The sequence below is a fragment of the Dasypus novemcinctus genome, chromosome 16 (genome assembly GCF_030445035.2).
Source record: "Dasypus novemcinctus isolate mDasNov1 chromosome 16, mDasNov1.1.hap2, whole genome shotgun sequence".
Classification (NCBI taxonomy): Eukaryota; Metazoa; Chordata; class Mammalia; order Cingulata; family Dasypodidae; genus Dasypus; species Dasypus novemcinctus.
The window spans coordinates 37,033,458-37,053,127 of record NC_080688.1 but is presented as its reverse complement, the minus strand read 5'-3'; the positions used below and the strand labels follow the sequence as shown (position 1 = coordinate 37,053,127).

General features: G+C 42.1%; 1 protein-coding gene across 8 annotated transcripts in view; it reads left to right on the top strand.

Annotated features, from left to right (window-relative positions):
- The first annotated feature begins 2,245 nt into the window (after positions 1 to 2,245).
- Positions 2,246 to 19,670, top strand: part of ESCO1 (establishment of sister chromatid cohesion N-acetyltransferase 1) — a 110,681-nt gene continuing 93,256 nt past the window's right edge. For 2 of the 8 annotated variants that reach the window (XR_011645956.1, XR_011645954.1), the window contains exon 1: positions 2,301 to 2,647. The gene's annotated coding sequence lies outside the window, so the exon portion shown is untranslated. Of the gene's footprint in view, positions 2,648 to 19,670 lie in introns of all 8 variants that reach the window. The other 6 variants (XM_058277527.2, XM_058277524.2, XM_058277528.1 and 3 more) reach the window with 5 other exon arrangements.

Genomic DNA, 19,670 nt, shown 5'->3' with positions numbered 1-19,670 from the left:
TTCTACAACTAAAAGAAATCTCACCGGTTGGCTGACAATCTAAAGGCAGAGGAAAACACACATCAGATCCTGATAACCAGCTTTGATCAGGCCCCGATCTACTCCTGAGGTTTTTCATGCGCAATTCAAACCATTTGGGAGATGCCATTAGAAGTATATATCAAGATTTGGGACTGGGCAGGTCTTTGCCAGGTAACACAGTCATGATGATTTAGGGAATGGCCTCAACCATCAGTATCTCTTATTGTTTGTTTGTTTTTTAAATTCCCCTCCACCTTGCGGCTTGCTTGCTTGCTGGCTTCTTCTGCGTTCCTGTATTTATTTATTTACTTATTTATCACCCCCACCTTGCGGCTTGCTTGTTGTCTGCTTTCTGTGTCCATTTGCTATGCACTCTTCTGTGTTTCTTTTTTTTACTTGTTGTCGCAGTTTGATATGGTTATGAATTCCAAAAATAAATATTGGATTATGTTTGTAATCTGATCTGTACCTGGGCCTGATTGAGTTATGATTAAGGCTTTAATTGGGTCATGTCATTAGGGCATTGAGTCCCCGCCCCTTGGAGGGTGGGGTTTCACAGATAAAAGGCATGGCAAAGGACAGAGTTGGGGGTTTCTGATGTTGGAGTTTTGATGTTGGAGTTTGATGCTGAAGACTTAAGCCAGAGCCCCGGGAAGTAAACTCACAAAGGAAAGAGAAGCCAGACCCAGGAGGAAAGGAACCTTGAACCCAGAGAAAAGCAAGGCCCAGGAATGTATGAATCCAGGAAGCCTGAACCCTCGCAGATGTCGGCAGACATCTTGCTCCAAATGGACTTTGATCAGGGAAATAACTTATGCCTTATGGCTTGGTATCTGTCAGCTCCTACCCCCAAATAAATATCCTTTATAAAAATCAACCAATTTCTGGTATTTTGCATCAGCACCCCTTTGGCTGACTAATACACTTGTCTCCCTTTTTTGTTGTGTCACCTTACTGAGTTGGCTCTTCACGGCGTGTGGGTGAGCCTGCCTTCACAAGGAGGCCCAGGACGCAAACCCAGGGCCTCCCATATGGTAGACGGGAGCCCAACTGATTGAGCCAGAGCCTCTTCCCTCTATTGGGTTTTTAAGCCATGAAAGGTCCCCAGACTAAACAGACAGACAGCTCACTAAAGTTTTGAGGAAGATGGGTTCGAGCAACTTAGAGCACATTCTGGTTGTACTTGGCTTCAAAAAAGAAGGGCAGGAAGGGGAAAACCCATCCCATCCCCTATCCCTTCTCTTCTGCTCTCAAAGGCACAAGTACTGATTTATCTTTCCTCACAGCTGTGATGAAAGAGCAACACAGAAATCATGTTTAAAAGCCATATGGGGGAAGTAGGTGTGGCTCAAGCGATAGGGCTTCCACCTACCATATGGGAGGACCCAGGTTTGATCCCTGGGGCCTCCTGCTGAAAAAGAAGAGAAAGCTTGCCTGTATGGTGAGCCAGTGCCAGTGAAGTGAGTCACAGCAAGATGATGACGCAACAAAAGAAGGACTAAGGGGAGAGCGAAGGTGAAGTACAGCAGAGACCAGGAACTGAGGTGGCACAGCTAAAAGGGAAAGTCTCTCCACACCAGAGGTCCCCAGGATCAAAGCCTGGTGAATCCTAGGGGAGAAAAAATGAGACGAGAAGACCGAAACAGAAATAGATACGGAAGATCACACAGCAAATGGATACAGATAGTAAAAAAAGCAGGGAGGGGGAGGCAAAGCGGGGAAATAAATAAATAAATCTTAAACAAAAACAACAACGACAACAAAAAACCCCTAGGCCTGTCTCCTGGCCTCCCAGGTTGTTTGAAAAAAAAAAAAAAGCTGTATGGAAATCACGAATCCTGGTGACAGAACCCTTCATTCTGTCTGTAGAGGCTTCCAAGACTCTTGGCTACTACTGTACTGACTAATCTAGTAGACCATTCTACAACTTCTTTGTCGGTTCTTGTGTTCTGATGGACAAGGGAAAACTTGCTCAAGGAGAGGGTGAAACTCTGTTTTTGGAGAAGGTGGAGTGCAGCGCTGGGGAAGCGTCAATTGATTCCCATCTTTTCATTGGCCCATATAGAAGATAAAATGGCACGTGAACCAGAAGTCTTAAAGAAAAGTACCCGAATCCGACAGGGGAACCGGTTGCGACGGAATTCCAAGATCCACCGCTGGGGGCGTGAGTTGTCTTAGTCCAGGAGACCCCAGGAAGAGCAAGCGGCCGCCGCCAGGGGGCGCCACTACCTCCCCGCCCGGCGCCCACCCGCGGAGGCGCGCGCGCGAGGCCTCCCACCGCGCCTGCGCTGAGGCTGGACGCTGGCTCGCCTTTCCCCGACGCCCAGCCGTCCGGGCCGGGATGAAACCCAGCGTGACACGCAGCGAGCGTGGCGGCCATCTTCGTCTTCTGGGCACGTCAGCTGAGCCGATTAGGGCAGAAGAAGAGCGCTGCGCAAGCGCACCCAAGACGGTCACAGGTAACTCCCATCTGACGGGTGAGGCGTCGCCGTCGTCGCCGGAAGTTTGGTGTTCCTGCGCGGCGGGAGAGGCGGCGGTAGCGGCAGAAACAGTCGAGCGTCTCCCGTTACCCGGATGTGAGGCGACTTGCCGGCTCCAGTGGGACCCTCGGCCACCACTGAGGAAGGTACGCTAGCGTCTCTGACCGCTCCATTGCCTGCTGTCGCGTCGCCTTCCTCCTCACTTCCCTGGTGCCAGCCCCTCTGGAGAGCCGGACGGTTCTCCCTTTCCTTGTCCCACCCTCCGTGTCGTGTTGCTTCGCACGCCTCTTCCTACTACTCCGGTGCCGGCTCCTCGCGCTCTGGGGAGGGAGATGGGAGGCTTGAAGACGCCGTCGCCCTCGGTAGGCAGCTAGCCTTGCTCATCTCGGCTGCCCGATAGCTGCATCACCTGCCGCATCACCTGCCGTTCCCTGCTAGGCGGCCAGGGTTAATAAGGAACCGAGAGCGAGGACCGGGGTCAGGGCCGGGGTCCCCATGGCGACTTCTGGGCCGGCGGTGGCCTTGCAGGTCGCCCCAGCTTGGTACCGGGCGTCTTTCCCCGCGTTTTCCCCGCACCTCGTCCGCCCCCGCCGTGCTGCGGCGGGCTCGCCTGCCTCTCCCGCGCGCACCCCGCCGACCTGGCCTGAACCCTGGGGCCTTTGCAGTCTGCGGGGCCGGGTGCGGGGATCCTGGTCTTACAGACTTCAGCTTGGGAGGGGAGCGGCAGCCGGGGACCAGGGTCGTGGAGTAATTCGGTTTGGAAATGAGGGTCTGGGCACACAAGTAGGTCTACTCTGGAGTCGAAATGGGTCCGTTTGAGGGCCATAGCGAAGGGTATAGCAAAAAGAAAAAAAAAAAAAAGATGAGAGCAGAAGGAAATTGGGTTCTCGATTTTTTTTTTTTTGAAAAATTTTAATGGCTACTCAAAGAGGATTGTTTTACACGGGAGTTCATTTTTACCAGGCAGAATGGGATAGCTAGACCAAAAATTAGAGAACTGCCCTCTCTCCCCCCAGCTTCTAAATGATGTGTTCTGAAAACCGAGCGCGAACTGTATTTAGGGGAGGGGAGAAGGAAGGAATTAAAAACGTTGAGATTGGAGGAGTTCTATCTATGAACCATGTTTTCTGTAGCCTTTAGATAGCTGAAATCGGATTTTTTCTTCAGGAAATAATTGCAGCGCAAAGTATCTAAATAGTATTACAAAACATTTGGACAAATAATTAGCCTTTGCAGAAACCAATGAAAATGTTACTTAGTGGACTCGTGGAATGTGGGTGGAAAAACACACGGATTTCAGTTTTAACGTTCAGGTTGCAGTGAACTATATTATATTTAGCCTTTTTATCAGATTCTTAATTTCAGCTTTACACTGGGAACCAACACCAGTGGAATTATTTTTAATATTTAAAACTTAAAAATTCTTGCCGTCTAGACACCAATGGAATTAAACCTGAGATTAGGATGAAAGCTGCTTAAAAATCGCTCACTTTCGAAGCTTCATATTCAGGCCTAAGGCATGTGAGGAAATGAGAAAATGTGCCTAGGATTGTAAACATTTTTCCATTTTAGGCAGAAAGCAGAATATGCTGTTTTGATCAGATGTGCCTTTGGAAGCACCTTTTTAGAACAAAATTTGTCTGGTTGATGAGCTTCTGCCTATTTTTAACATTAGTGGCTGATGAAACTATACTTCCATTTCACCTGGCTCAGTTAGTATTATGATTCCATAGCAAATACGTTTTTGTTTTTTTTTTTTAACTTACGCCCTATACAAAGTTTTGTGCTAGGCATTTAAATTGTTAAATTATGCTTCACAGAACTAAAAATTGTTATAATTAACAATCATAACACAAATCTGATTGTATTTATTCTAACAAGATGACCAGTGTTGTGCAATTCAAAATAATGGATATTTTTAATAGTTTTAGAATTTTTTAAATAACTTACTAGATTTCTGTTCCACACAGAGTTCTTTGAACATTTCTTACTTGAAAGTGACTAGAAAATTGGTTGGTAGTGAGAAACAAACTCCAATAAAATAGTTGCCATAGATAATTCACTTAAGGGCTTATGTTAACATTTCTGGGACTTTTTTTCTGTACATCCTGTATTCTAGGCACATTGAAACTTAGACTCTATTTCTGCATAAGTTCTGTGTAACAGCTTTATTATAATGCCATGGTTATTTATGGCAAAAATAACATTCTGTAAATCTTTTCTTTATGTGCGTAGTTTCTTAAGCTTGACTGCTTTTATAGTACATCTCATGTAAGCAAGATTTATGTCGTCTGTTTTGTTTAGTTGAAATAGTAATGGTTACATACATAAGATTACCAGAAATAAAACTCAGGGAGTAAATGAAAATGAGCTGTTAACTATTACTTTAATATAGTGGTTCTCAAACTATTTGGTCACTGGATCCCTTTAAAGTCATAAAAATTATGTAGAACTACAAAGTTGTTGATAGTAACTTAAAAATTAAAACTAACAATTTATATTAATTCACTTAAAATAACTATTAAAAGTTAATATAAACATTTTTTATGAAAAATTCTATTTTAAAAAATTTCTTGGAAGAATAGCAATTATTTTACATTTTTGCATATCTCTTTTATGTTTGGCCTAATTGAAAACAGCTAGATTCTCCTATCTGCTTTTTTTTTTTTTTAAGATTTATTTAATTTATTTTATTTCTCCACCCCTCCACCCCGTTGTCTGCCCTCTGCATCCATTCACTGTGTGTTCTTCTGCGTCCGCTTGCATTATCAGGTGGTACTGGGAATCTGTGTCTCTTTTTGTTGTGTCATCTTGCTGCATCAGCTCTCCATGCGTGCGGCGCCACTCCTGGGCGGGCTGTGCTTTTTTCACATGGGGCGGCTCTCCTCGTGGGGCGCACACCTTGGGTATGGGGCACCCCTATGTGGGGGCACCCCTGTGTGGCATGGCACTCATTGCGCGTGGCAGTGCTGTGTGTGGGCCAGCTTACCACACAGGTCAGGAGGCCCTGGGGATTGAATCCTGGACCCTCCATATGGTAGACGGATGCTCTATCAGTTGAGCCATATCTGCTTCCCTCCTATCTGCTTCTGCAGTCAATCTATTGCTATATGTTGTTTTGGTTGAAGTATATGAAAAAAATCCCTCGCATAGTTATGTTGGGAGGAGTACTTTAATAACCTTTTCAGATAATTGTGGTATTCTTTTTTTGATTCTACTGAAAAACTCAAGTGGTAATTTCTTAAAGATTAGTTGCAATGTGGAATCTGAAATGATATCTATATACTTCTTTTACTCTCTTGCGTTAAAATCCATTAGTGTCTTTTGTACTTTGAACAAATCTTTTACTCACATATGATGATGGATCTTTTACCCATATATGATTTTGCTTTCACAAACCTACTAAAAGAGTCTCTGGGATCCACAGTATCCCTATATCACATTTCAGAATGTGTAAAGAATTGGATAGTTTAGAATTAATGTAGTTATTGAAGGAAATGAGTTGTCAAGTAGTTGTGGAACCAGGTTGTAACTAAGTAAATATTTCATTTTTTTATGCTTTCCATTAAAATATATCAGAAATATCAATTATTGTAACTGATTATTATAGCTAATACTTAATAGGTGCTTATGATAACACTGGGAGCTGTTCTAAGGACTTTATCTTAGGAAAGGTTTCTATTGTGTCATTTTTAGTGATGGTTGAGAGAAAGGTAAATTTTTTTTAAGGTTAAGTATAATTTAACTTTTTTTCTCTTACAGATAGTACAGTTTTGGACAAAATTTTATTTTTTATAACTCAGATATATTTCAATTTTAGAGGGTAGTAATTGAAAATATGGCTGTAGATCAGTTTGTCTAGTGAATGTCTGGTGTGAGGAGAGGATGAAGCTATGGGAAATGCTAATTTATAAGAGGCTGGTAAAGGTCAAGAATTTTAAAAAATATTAAAGAAATATGCTCATCTACTTTATTTAGAGTTTTAACTAATAATTATATTGTGTTTTACTGAATATCTTTTAACAGTCTACTGAGAAAATGATAGGAATTTTACAAATTTTTTCCTATTAAGATGATTATGGTACCTTTTTTACAGTGATATTACTTGGTCATAATGGTATCATGTTACTAAAATGTTATTCATTTGGTCTTGGAGTTTTAGTTTTTGCTCTTTTTTTTTTTTTAAGATTTATTTTTTTATTTATTTTTCCCCGCCCCTCCAGTTGTCTGTTCTCTGTGTCTATTTGCTGTGTGTTCTTCTGTGACTGCTTCTGTCTTATCAGCGGCACCAGGAATCTGTGTTTCTTTTTGTTGTGTCATCTTGCTGTGTCAGCTCTCTGTGTGTGTGGTGCCATTCTTGGGCAGGCTGCACTTTCTTTTGCACTGGGTGGCTTTCCTTATGGGGCACACTCCTTGCGCATGGGGCTCCCCTACGCAGGAGATACCCCTGCATGGTAGGGCACTCCTTGCGTGCATCAGCACTGCACATGGGCCAGCTCCACACGGGTCAAGGAGGCCTCGGGTTTGAACTGTGGATCTCCCATGTGGTAGGCGGAAGCCCTAACCACTGGGCCAAGACTGCTTCCCTGTTTTTGCTCTTTTTAAGATTAAGATCTTTTTAGATTTACAATCCTCAACCATATTTGATACAAAAGGAGTTGATGAGCTTACCATCCACTTATATTTTGGAGCCATTTGTGTGATAGAGGGATTTATTCTTTGAAAGTTTGGAAAAACTTATTAGGGCCAGTTCCTTATAGTGGCATGTGCATGCATGTCTGTATATCCATGTATGTGTATGTTGTGCTACATTCCCTACTAGTGGTCTATTGTTGCTCCAGTTGTGACATTTTGTGGTTTGGGTTAGTAATAATTAGTTAAAACTTTCTATTCCAAAGGGCTTTTTAAAATTTCTAGTATTTATTAGGATTTTAAAAATGTACAAAATACTTGGTTACCTTAAGTAGTAGTAGTTCATTGGAGTGATACACTGAGAAATAAGAAAGAGAAGAATCAATTTGCTGATCCAGAGCTGGTGGAAGAAAAGAACAAGAATCACTAAACACTGGGCCTTGCTGAAGAGCAAACACACTGGGCCTTACAGAAATCCAAACATAGTTCAAGACCTAGGAGGTTGCTGAGAATATCGTGCTGCACTAGCAATGGGCTTACATTATTTTACTACCTCTAGCAGCAAGTGTCCTATAAATCTAGTCTAGTTATTTGCCTTTATAACAGTAATAATCAACTGGGGGTGACGGGCAATTTCTGGAGATATATATGATTGTCAGGACTATGGGAGGGGTGCTACTATTATCCAGTGGGTAAAGGCCAGATGCTGCTAACTATTTTACAATGCATAGGACAGCCTACCCCTTTCCTCCAGGAAAAAAAAGCTATCCAGTCTAAAGTGTTAATAGTAGTAAGACTCAAAAACCTCTGCATTGCAATTATTTTATATTTGGTGCTCTTGGGTTAGGGACTCACTCTTGATCCTTGATCCATTCAGTTGTGGGAAACACAGTAGGGTCAGGAAGTTTAGAATCTACCTACTAAGGAAGAACTTCCTAAGGCCCCTCCACCCCCACCCCAAGCAGGGGCCTGTGGCCATGGTATCTTTTTCAAGAAAGGGGTAATGAATTTAGAAAGCCATTGGATTCAGATTTTCAGTTAATATTTCTTTCTTGGCTCTTGGGTATAGCAAAGAGGTTGTGTAGTTGAAATGGAATAAGAATTGATAGGTTATTGGAAATAAGGGTATTAAGGACCTGTTGAGCCCATGGTGATGGTAAAAAGATTGTTAGGGGAAAAAATTATGATTGAAGTTTTTGGTGGTCAGTAGATTACACAAATAAAGAAAGATAGAAGGTGTAATAGCAGAATGCATAAATCTTTAAAAAAGTGGAAATAATTTTGTGTAAGAAGAAAAATGACGGGAGCAGGTGTGGCTAAAGCAATTGGGTACTCGCCTCCCATATGGGAGGTCCCAGATTTGGTTCCCAGTGCCTCTTAAAGATGAACAGACACCGCAATGCACAGATGCCACAACCAGCAAGATGCTGCAGGAAGCAGATACCACAAGGAGGAGACACCACAAGCAAGAGATGCCGCACATGCTGCAACCAGCAGATGCCACAAGAAAAAAAAAAGTGAAAAATCAGCTTGTATGGGAAGTGGATGTGGCTCAAGCAGCTAGGCTCCTGTCTACCATATAGGAGGTCCAGGGTTTGATGCCCAGAGCCTCCTGGTGAAGGCAAGGTGGCCCATGTGGGAGTGTTGCCCCGCACGGGAGTGCTGGCTGACACAGAGAGCTGGCACAGCAAGATGACACACCAAAAAGAGTCACAGAGGAGAGACAATAAGAAATATAGGGAAACGGACTTGGCCCAGTGGTTAGGGCGTCCGTCTACCACATGGGAGGTCCGCGGTTCAAACCCCGGGCCTCCTTGACCCGTGTGCAGCTGGCCCATGTGCAGTGCTGATGTGCGCAAGGAGTGCCGCGCCACGCAGGGGTGTCCCCCGCGTAGGGGAGCCCCACGCGCAAGGAGTGCACCCATAAGGAGAGCCGCCCAGCGCGAAAGAAAGTGCAGCCTGCCGAGGAATGGCGCTGCCCACACTTCCCGTGCTGCTGACAACAACGGAAGTGGACAAAGAAACAAGACCAGCAAATAGACACAGAGAACAGACAACGGGGGGGGGGGGGGGGGGGGGATTAAATAAATAAATCTTTAAAAAAAAAAAAAAGAAAAATATAGCAGAACAGGGGCTGAGGTGGCACAAGAGAACGATTGCCTCCCTCCCACTCCAGAAGGTCCCAGGATCAGTTCCCAGAGGTGCCTAATGACAATACAAGCAGACATAAAAGAACACATAGTGAAGGACACAGAGAGCAGACAATGGAGGGAGGGGGAGAAATAAATAAATCTTAAAAAAAAAAAATAAAGGAGCTTGTGACCATATCACTCCATTCTCTTCTTCAATTTTCATGTAAGCTTTCCTTTCTGGGCCCTTTTCCCTCTGTGTCTCTTATGAGGACACTTTTCATTGGATTTAGGGCCCACCCAGATAAATCAGGATGATCTCATCTCCAGATTCTTAATTATATTTGCAAAGATTCTTTTTTCAAATAAGGTCACATTCCAAGGATTAGGATGTGGACATACCTTTTTGGGTGCCACCATTTAGTCTACTACAGGAGAGCTATTAAAAAAAAAAAAAGGATATAATTTGGAGAGAGCCAATTTTCCCTTAAAGCTAGAAAGTAGAATTTGTACTATTTGAAGGGATTGAATTTAGGAAGCTTATTTTCACTGGGAAAGGGTTCATGTGGGCATAGTGGAAAGGGTTAAAAAGAGGGAGATCAGCAGTGGAAGGAAAGTCATATGGAAGCTTTTTTTTTACTGGTATGAGGAACTTGCATTTGGTTGGTGGGAATGGTTACCTGTAGGGCCTTTAAGACTGTGGTTCTGTGCAAACTGAAGATCTTAAGTGTGAGAAGTCCCATACTGTTGGTAGGTCATGTAATCTTTGCTTTATGCCATGTTTAAGTTCTTAGTATTGCTGAGAAATCGTTCTGTTGTTTGAAGAGAAGTCTTTCTGGGTGGTTAGATGGCTTTTGAATTTGCACTGAGCTTCATGGAACTGAAACTTTTGTAGTAGCTTGGGGAAACAGTCCTTCAGTAAATTGTTTTGGGATTTATAAATACTAAACTGGATTTTGCTGTTAATCTTCCGGTGGAATTATTGTACCTTGAGATGGCTAGAAGTTTCCACTGTTGTTTGAGATATTACGAGCAGATTGGTATATGGCTAAGAGACTTCAGAGTGAGTTGGGAGGTCATTCCAGAGCTTACACTTAGCACGTGTCAGCAGGATCTCTTTGACTGGCAGAGTAGATACTACCCCAAATAGTGGGGCTCCTGAGGGCTCTGGAAACATCCAGGCATATCCAGTCAGGGCAGGTAGCTCAGGAGTTTGGTGCCTTGCCAGTGGGCCCTACTTTGGAATTTACGTTTCCGAGAGTGACAGAATTGGACTCATTTGTGTGTTTTCCCTACACATGGCTGTTCTGTCCTTTTATTTGAACCTGAATTAGTACTAGAGCTGGTAGGTATATGTCAAGAGACTTAAATCTTTGAGCTGTCCCTGTTCCAGCTGGGCTCTGAATCTCAATGGAGTTGCAACACCTACTCTCCAGTTCATTGGTCTCACCCAGGACAACTAACATGGAGGTGATGATGAACAACTACCATACCAAGGAACTGAGAGAGTCTATAACTGTAAGCTAGAGAGTCCCATCCATCGACCCTAAGGGATTACAGCCCCCTCGCAACTAGAGGTGGAGTGTACATCACCATCCCAGAATATTCAGAATTGGGGAATGAACTATGGACTAAAATAGATTTATTGGCATTCTACTATAGACTTATTGTGATTCTAGCAATAAAAGAAATTATATCATTGATGTGGAGGCTGTGACCACTGGAGGTTCCGAGGGCAGGGAGGGAAAAACAGGTGTAATACAGGGGCATTTTTGGGACTTGGGAATTGTCCTGAATGACATTGCAACGATAGATACAGGCCATTATAATCTTGCCATAACCTACAGAATTGGGTAGGAGTTAAACTACTATGTTAACATTAATCCATGGTTAGTGGCAGTGCTCCAAAATGTGTTCATCAATTGGAATGAAGGTACCTCACTAATGAATGATATTGTTAATGTGGGAAAGTGTGTGAGGTGTGGAGAGTGGGGCATATAGGAATCCCCTATATTTTTTATGTGGCATTTGTATAATCTAAGTATCTTAAAAAAAAAAAAAAAGCTGCTTGGGGAAAACAGAACTAGGAGTGTGTAGAAAAAAAGACTTTAATTTTAAGTGATTTTTTTGATCGGGTGATTATATTGAGGATAAGGTAAAGTCTTTGGATTTTTAATTTGCTGGATGAACCCTAAAACCCAGCAGATATGCAGTCAACTTTTGCTCTTCAATAGCATGCCCTGGACAACTAACAAAATGATGATGATGGATGCGCCCCACCCCAAAAGCAAGGAGCATCTTCAAATGCAAGCAAAACAATTCCATTTTGCTGCTCCATAATATTTACATCCCTTCTCAGTCTGGGAAAGTCAGAGCAGACATGATCCCAAATCCCTCAAGACTGAGGAGTAAACCAAAAATGGGGGTGGAGAGTATGATCATTGACCAAAGAAGATTTATTCTTATTGTAGTTATGTTGTAACATTGATATAAAAAAATAAATTTTTTAAATTAAAAAAAAGTTTTTTGCTAATTTGTTCTAATTTAGGCTTTTGATATCCATATTTGTATATGAGATTGGGTAGGGGTGTGTGTCTGCATGTGTTGTGTGCATGATTTTGGTATCAAAACTTAGCTTTGGGAAAGTGGATATGGCTCAGGCAACTGGGTTCCTGCCTATCACATGGGAGGTTGCCGGTTGAAATCCTGCTTCCTCCTAAAGAAGATAGTGAGCTGGCGCGACAGGCAGGCACAGTGAGCTGATGCAACAAGATAGTGCAACAAGGGATGTGGGGAGGAAAAACAGAGTGAGAGATACAACAAAGCAGGGAATGGAGGTGGCTCTTGCAATTAGATACCTCCTACCCACATCAGAGGTCCCAGGTTTGGCTCCCATTGCCTCCTAAAGAAGCAAGGAAGAGGAACAGACTCAGCAAGTGAAAAACAACCAGGGGGAAGGGAGAAATAAATAAAGAAATCTTTAAAAAAAAACCTTAGTTTTATGTTATATTGGGTAACTTATCTTTTGCTGCATTCAAGAACAAAAAATTATCTGTCCTTTGAAAGCATAAAAGCAGGAGCTGTTCCCTTTGCCTGTAACACTTTTCAGCCTCACTGTGAGAATATGTTTAATACATTCAAAGAATAGCAGGAAAGGGAGACAGCATGACTGAGGCAAAGTGAGCAGGTGCAAGGCTAGAAAGTAGCTAACATTGAGGTGTTTTTTTTTTTAAGATTTATTTTATTTCTCCCCACTTGTTGACATTGTTTTTGCTTTTACTCTGATTAAGATAAGAAGTCAATGGAGGAAAGTTTTTAAATTTTATTTTATTTATATACCCCCTTCCCCCATTGTGCTTTCTGTGTCTGCTCATCTTGTCTTTTTTAAAGATTTATTTATTTCTCTCCCTTCGCCCCCCACCCCACCCCAGGTGTCTGTTTGTGTCTATTTGCTGCGTGTTCTTCTTTGTCTGGGTCTGTTGTTGCTAACAGCATGGGAATCTGTGTTTCTTTTTGTTGCGTCATCTTGTTGTGTCAGCTCTCCGTGTGTGCAGGACCATTCCTGAGCAGGCTGAACTTTCTTTCGCGCTGGGCAGCTCTCCTTAATGGGGCGCACTCCTTGCACGTGGGGCTCCCCTATGTGGGGGACACCCCTACGTGGCATGGCACTCCTTGTGCGCATCAGCACTGCGCATGGGCCAGCTCCACGCGTGTCAAGGAGGCCCGGGGTTTGAACCGCAGACCTCCCATGTAGTAGACGGACGCCCTAACCACTGGGCCAAGTCCGCTTCCCTGCACATCTTCTCTTTATGAGGCACCAGGAACCGAACCCTGGACCTCCCATGTGGGAGAGAGTTGCTCAATTGCTTGAGTTGCTTCTGCTCCCTGCTTTGTTGTATCTTTCATTGTGTTTCTTCTTTTTGTCTCCTTGTTGTGTCATCTTGTTGTATCAGCTCAACCACACCAGCCAGTTGGGTCAGCTTGCTGTCTTGCTCATCCTTTACAGGAGGCACCAGAAACCAAACCCAGGACCTCCCATGTGGTAGGTGGGCATCCAAATGCTTAAGCCACATCCGCTTTCCTGGAGGAAGGTTTTAACCAGAGAAATAATGTAACCTGATTTAAATTTGAAAAGAATCACCTAGGCTGCTGTGTTGAGAGGAAACTGAAGTGGGTAGGGGCATTACCAATTAGTAACTTGCAAAAATCCAGGTGGCTTGGACCAAGGTAGTAATGGTAGAGATGTTAGGTATTAGGTAGAGATGGTGGATTTATTTTGAAGGTAGACGGGATTTGTTGATGGTGGATTGATTGGCTATGAAGTTTAAGAAAGGGGAAGCGGACTTGGCCCAGTGGTTAGGGCGTCCGTCTACCACATGGGAGGTCCGCGGTTCAAATCCTGGGCCTCCTTGACCTGTATGGAGCTGGCCCATGCGCAGTGCTGATGTGCGCAAGGAGTGCCGTGCCACACAGGGGTGTCCCCTGCATAGGGGAGCCCCACGTGCAAGGAGTGCACCCCGTAAGGAGAGCTGCCCAGCGTGAAAGAAAGTGCAGCCTGCCCAGGAATGGCCCCACACACTCGGAGAGCTGACACAACAAGATGATGCAACAACAAAAAATGAAACACAGATTCCCGTGCCACTGACAACAACAGAAGCGGACAAAGAAGAACATGCAGCAAATAGACACAGAGAACAGACAACTGGGGGGTGGGGAAGGGGAGAGAAATAAAAATAATAAGTTTAAGAAAGGAGTCAGGAACTAAATATTACTAAGGATGGAATGGAGGTGTCAAAAGTTTGAGTCAAAAGTATTAGTCCAATGAAAACCTCTTATAAAAATTTCTTTGTCTTGAATTATATTCTCTTGCATTTCTAGATTCTTCTGATCTCTTCTCTTTTTCTTTGACCTGTCAGGTCATTTGGGATGAATTCATTTCAGGACTTCTAACATTTTGGTGAGGTTTTCAAATACGTTGTATGTGTCCTCATTAAATTAAAAAAAATAGTTAAAACGTTTATATACTAAAAAACAGACATGTTAAATGCCAGGAGAAATTGATAGTAATGCAGTAAGAGTAAAGAACTCCCTTGAATTTTTCAAAGTAATACATGTGTCTTTTTCTTAAAATCAAATTGCACTTTTTAGTCTAAATGCTTACAGTGACAAGCATCATTCCACTTCTCACTGCAGTAACTGCTATTTTTTAATTTATCAGTTTTTGACATTGTGTTTCTGCCTGAGGATATGAGAATTGAGTTCTCTTACTCTTTTCCCCATATCCCTCATATCCTTCAATTATTGTTCTTTTTTTTTTCAAGATTTATTTTTTATTTATTCTCTCCCCTCCGCAAGTTGTCTGCTCTTTGTGTCCATTTGCTGTGTGTTCTTCTGTGTCTGCTTGTATACTTGTTAGTGGCACCAGGAATCTGTGTCTCTTTTTGTTGCGTCATCTTGCTCCATCAGCTCTCCATATGTGTGGTGCCATTCCTGGGCTGGTTGCACTTTTTTTCCACGTGGAACGGCTCTCCTTATGGGGCATGGGGCTCCCCTATGTGGGGGACACCCTTGCATGGCAGGGCACTCCTTGCGCACATCAGCACTGCGCATGGGCCAGCTCCACACGGGTCAAGGAGGCCCTGGGTTTGAACCCTGAACCTCCCATGAGGTAGGTGGATGCTCTATTTGTTGAGCCAAATACTCTTCCCCTTCAATTATTGTTTAAACCAGTCGTGAGTGTTGGTATAACTGTGTAAGTATTGTTTACTGCAGAGCCAAATATTTTTCTAAAACTGTATACCCACTTTTATACTCCTCCTTTCTTTTTATTTTTCCTGAGTTAATAATTGCCTCACTTTTCTTTTTACCTAATTTTCTAAGATGCTAGGGCAATTTTCATCCCAAATGGCATATACCTGGCAGTAATGTTCAAACATCAGTTCCAATCCCCTCCCTATTCCACTCTAGCCTCAAGATTCTTTTTGGGATCCTTAAACCACCTATTTCACAGTGGACTGGTTGCTCTCTTGGCCTGTTCTCCGAAGTGTTAGTACAATATATACTCCCACCAGCAGCATAGGAGAGTAACCATCACCCCCACATTCTCACCAACACTGGGAATCCTCAAACTTTTAAAATTTTAATACCATGCTGGGGGGTGCTGTTTATAGGCCTTTTGAATTTCTTTTCACCCTCCCATCCTCTTCCACCAATCTTTCCTCTGTTCTTTTTTTGAAGGGCTCTTTCAGACTTTTTGCCCATTTTTCTCTTCAGTTGTCTTACTGATTTTTAGGAATTCTTTACATAGTAATCTGTGGCTATTCATTGTTAAAGTTATATTTTGCCTTTCATATTTTAGGTCTATAATTAAAACATTTGGGATTGGCTTTAGCATATAGCATAAGATAGGGATCCAATTCCACTCCCCACCCCCCCATATTATATCCAGTCGTCCAAGCACTATTTCTTAAAATTTCTTACTTTTTCAGCTGCCATACTGTCAAAAACCAAATGATATATAAATGAATCTGATTCTAGGGTTTGTATTTTTGTCATCAGTTTGTTCTCTTGGCCTTGATCTGTTTGTCTTTCCCTCAACCAATTACATATGACTATAATTTTAGAAGACTTGATATCTTGTAGAACAAGTCATTTCACCTCATTGTTCTTTAAATGTGATTTCTTAATTTCCAAACATCGGGGGATTTTCAACTTTGTATAGAAAACAGGAATTATTATTGTTTTGTGTTTTGAGGTTACTGATTTCTAGTTTAATTACATTGTAATCAGAGAACCTTCTCTATGATTTCATTCCTTGGATGTCTATGAATATGTGCTTAAGGTCCTGATTTGGGTGCTTGAAAAGACTGTGTTTTGCATTTGTTGGGGGTAATGTATATTTATCTATTAGGTCAAGTTTAAAAGTAATTGGGTTGGTCAACTCTTCTGTATCCTTACTGTTTGTATATGTTTTTATTGTTGTTGTCATTGTCTTTCGGCAGTTTATTCTATTGGTGAGAGGTCTATGTCAAAATCTCCCAATTAAGGTTTTAGATTTGTTTATTTTTCTTTGTAGTTCTATCAGTTTGGGGATTATGTGTGTCATTTTGAGGATAATATATTTTTAGATTATGTTGTTAGATGTATGCAATTTGAAATTGTTAGATGTTCCTGTGAACCTTTTATCATTATGCTATAACCCTCCTAATCTCTAATATTAGTTTTTGTTTTAACACTTTTGTGTTTGATATTAATATAGCCATACCAGCTTTCTTCTGGTTGGTATTTGCATGGTTTATTTCTTTCCATCTTTTTCTTTAAATCTTTCTGTATCATATGTTCTAAATATGCCGCACACTCTTGGTTTATGTAGAGGATTTATCCATAGACATATTTTCTTATATATTTGGGGTTAAATCAGTTTACTTATTTTGTTCTAGTTGTATGTCTGTTATATTTTCCTTTTTCTCTTTTGATTCTTTTAAACATCATCACGTTATGGGGTAGGGGTTGGGGGAGAGATGTCAGCTCAGCCATACTTTCACCTGTAATTTATTATTAGCTAGGGAAGCGTATTTGACTCAACTGATAGAGCGTCCGCTTACCATATGGGATGTCCAGGGTTCAAACCCAGGGCCTCCTGACCCATGTGGTGAGCTGGCCCACGCGCAGTGCTGATGTGCACAAGGAGTGCCCTACCATGCAGGGGTGTCCCCTGTGTAGGGGAGCTCCACATGCAAGGAGTGCGCCCTGCAAGGAGAGCTACCCCGCGTGGAAAAAAAAAGCACAGCCTGCCCAGGAGGCACCACACACAGACGGAGAGCTGATGCAGCAAGATGATGCAACAAAAAGAGACAGATTCCCAGTACGGCAGACAAGAATGCAAGTGAACACACACAGCAAATGGACACAGAGAGCAGATGGGTTGGAGCAGGGAGAGGAGAGAAATAAAAATAAATAAATAAATCTTTTTTAAAAACAAAACAAAACATTAGCTAAACCTTTACCATTATACAAAGTGAAGGAGGAGAATGCATAAAATGAAAGTTAATGAAACAGCTGCTAATTATGAGCCTCTCTTCTGCAGATAGTCACAAAGCCTAAATTCATAATAGTTACATTCTTTCTTTACTTATTCCATGTTGGTTTATACCAGCACCAGGATGGATCAGGTGTGTGCGTGTGTGCGTGTGTGTGTGTGTGTGTTTTAACTTGGTAGAGATAATTCATTTTGTGGGATCTGAGTGTTTGGTGGTTCTGTCTTTGTTGTCCATTGACCCATACCAGACAGAGATGTTCTAAGAGGTGCCCCAGGGATTTCCTTGGGTCCCAGACATAGTCCTTTTTGTTCTTGTTGTATAGCAGCAACCCAGGAGTCAATCAACCCAGCCAGTACAGTGACTCTTTTCTCTGCCTTTTTGCATAGTGGAATGAGGAGCCCCAAATGACCAGGGTACATACAGTCCTGATTTTCAGTTAGAAATCCCTAATGGTGTTTGCATACCTGATCCAGGAGTATGTGTTAGGGCAAAGGTGAGCAGAGTGAGTATACTAGACTCAAATTAACAATCTCTACTCACAAACTTTTGGGATTCCTTCTCCATCTCTCTAACTTGTGGATTCCTTCTTCAGTATACTAGAGCAGTGTGGGCATTTCAACCTCATTGACTGTAGGCCACTGTTGAGTCTAGGCTTCAGTTAATCAGTTTAGCAGATTATTGATAGAACTCTCACATGCTCTAGAGCAGGAGTTGGCAAGCTTTTTCCCTAGAATCAAATCCTGCTAGTTGTGTTTTATTTCTTTTTGGGGGGATAAGGATAAGTAGCAGCTGTAGGCACTATTTCTCATTTTTCTCCTCCCTTCCCTTTTTCTTCTCCCTCTTCTTCACATCATATTACATTTTTAGCTTTTGGATAAGCTTCCAAGGTTAAAATGTTCGTAAAATTTTTATTTTACTCTATTTTATTTTTTGAGGTACCAGGACCAGGGATTGAACCTGGGACCTCGCATGCGGGAAGCTGGCATTCAGCCACTGAGCCACATTGGCTCCCCTGAATTGTTTTTTTTTTTTTTTCATTTGTTTGCTTGTTGTTTGTTTTTGGGAGGCACCGGGGACAGAACCCAGGACCTCCCATGTGGGAAGCAGGTGCTCAACCTTTTGATTCACATCCGTTCCCCTAAAATGTTTTCTTTTTTCAAACATTTTTATTTATGTATATATATTTTTATTCCCCCCCCTTGCAGTTTGCTTGCCGCCTGCTCTTCTGTGTCCATTCACTGTGTTGTTCTGTGTGTCTGTATTTATTTTTTATTTATTTCCCTCCCACCCTACGGCTTGCTTGTTGTCTGCTCCCTGTGTCCATTCGCTGTGTGCTCTTCTGTATTTTTACTTGTCACCCTTTTTTGTCGCATCACCTTGCTGAGTTGGCTCTTTGGTGCTTGCGGGCCGGGCGGCACTCCGAGGTGTGTGAGTGAGCCTGTCTTCACAAGGAGGCCCTGGGACACGAACCCAATTGATTGGGTTGGGGCCCAACTGATTGAGCCACAGCCACTTGCCCCCTAAAATGTTTTTTAAATTACTGTCACTGCTTTAGCTAAAGAAGCCTGCCCGTGTCCGGGCTTAGATTCCCTTTATACCTTTTGGTTGCTTTGTAAAATCAGGATTCTAATGCCAGTATATTATAAGTAGTTTCTCTTCATCTCTAAGATACCAGACAGTTCTATATAATTTGACTAATAGTTGTTTGATAAGATACTTTCTTTTTAACTGCTAAGTGTTTTATTAAAAGGATAATAATAGTAATAATATAATAATAATAATGTAGTGAATAAAGTGCTGTTTGGAGCATATAAAAGAAGACAGTATTAATTCACTGGAGGAATTTGGAAGGTAACATTTACACACCTTGTAGTTTTTTTAATTTTAAGACTGAATTATTTAGTGTGAAAATGCTTCTACTTTCTAGATATTAGTTTGTAATTTTGTGAGAAGAAAGACTTGTTATTTAAGGTAACGTATAAGTAAAGAAGAAATAGTACTCTATCAATTTTTTTTGTTGATGAAATTCAGGTAGCATACAATTAACCATTTTAAAGTGGACAGTTCAGTGGCATTTAGTGCATTTGTAATGGTGTACAACCATCAACAGCCATAAAAAGGAAGTACTAATACATGACTAAGCATATATGAACCTCAGAAACATTGTATGATGATGTATAAAACCTTCTCTCTGCTTAGAAAATTGGTAGATACATAATACATAGATAGTTGGATTGATGGTTGGATAGCTAGAATGTTACAGCAGATGTGCAACATGTTAAAATTGGTGGGGAATCGGATGTGGCTCAAGTGATTCGGCTCCCGTATGCCATATAGGAGATCAGGGTTCGATTCCCAGGGCCTCCTGG